This window comes from Corvus kubaryi, unplaced genomic scaffold (assembly GCF_017639235.1).
Source record: "Corvus kubaryi isolate FWS band 111438036 unplaced genomic scaffold, C.kubaryi_AGA036_p1.0 37220, whole genome shotgun sequence".
Taxonomy (NCBI): Eukaryota; Metazoa; Chordata; class Aves; order Passeriformes; family Corvidae; genus Corvus; species Corvus kubaryi.
The window spans coordinates 579,544-579,951 of record NW_024581063.1 but is presented as its reverse complement, the minus strand read 5'-3'; the positions used below and the strand labels follow the sequence as shown (position 1 = coordinate 579,951).

The following is a 408-nucleotide window of genomic DNA, read 5'->3' as shown; positions in this document are numbered from 1 at the left end:
GGTACAGGGTGTGTGAGCACAGGTATAGGTGTGTGAGTACAGGTACAAGGGGTACGAGCAGGTACAGGGTGTGTGAGCACAGGTACAGGGTGTGTGGGTACAGGTATAGGTGTGTGAGCACAGGTAGAGGGAGTGAGCAGGTACAGGAGGGATGCACAAGTATAGAGGGGTGTGCACAGGCAGAGGGGTTGTACATAAGCACACATGGGTGTGCTTGTGTGCAGAGCAGAGAGGTGTGCACAGCCACAGAGGTGTGTTCACAGGCACACACAGGTGTGTACCCAAGCGTACACAAGTGCATACACATGGGTGTGCACAAGCACAGAAGGGGTGCTCAGGCACAGACGGGTGTGAGCACACACAGGTGTGAGCACCTTCACAGGGTGTGCTCAGGCACAGACGGGTGAG

General features: G+C 55.9%; 1 protein-coding gene across 5 annotated transcripts in view; it reads right to left on the bottom strand.

The window, feature by feature from the left end:
* The window catches only part of CELF6 (CUGBP Elav-like family member 6), an 18,601-nt gene that overhangs the window by 13,190 nt on the left and 5,003 nt on the right, over positions 1-408 (bottom strand). The window lies entirely within an intron of this gene.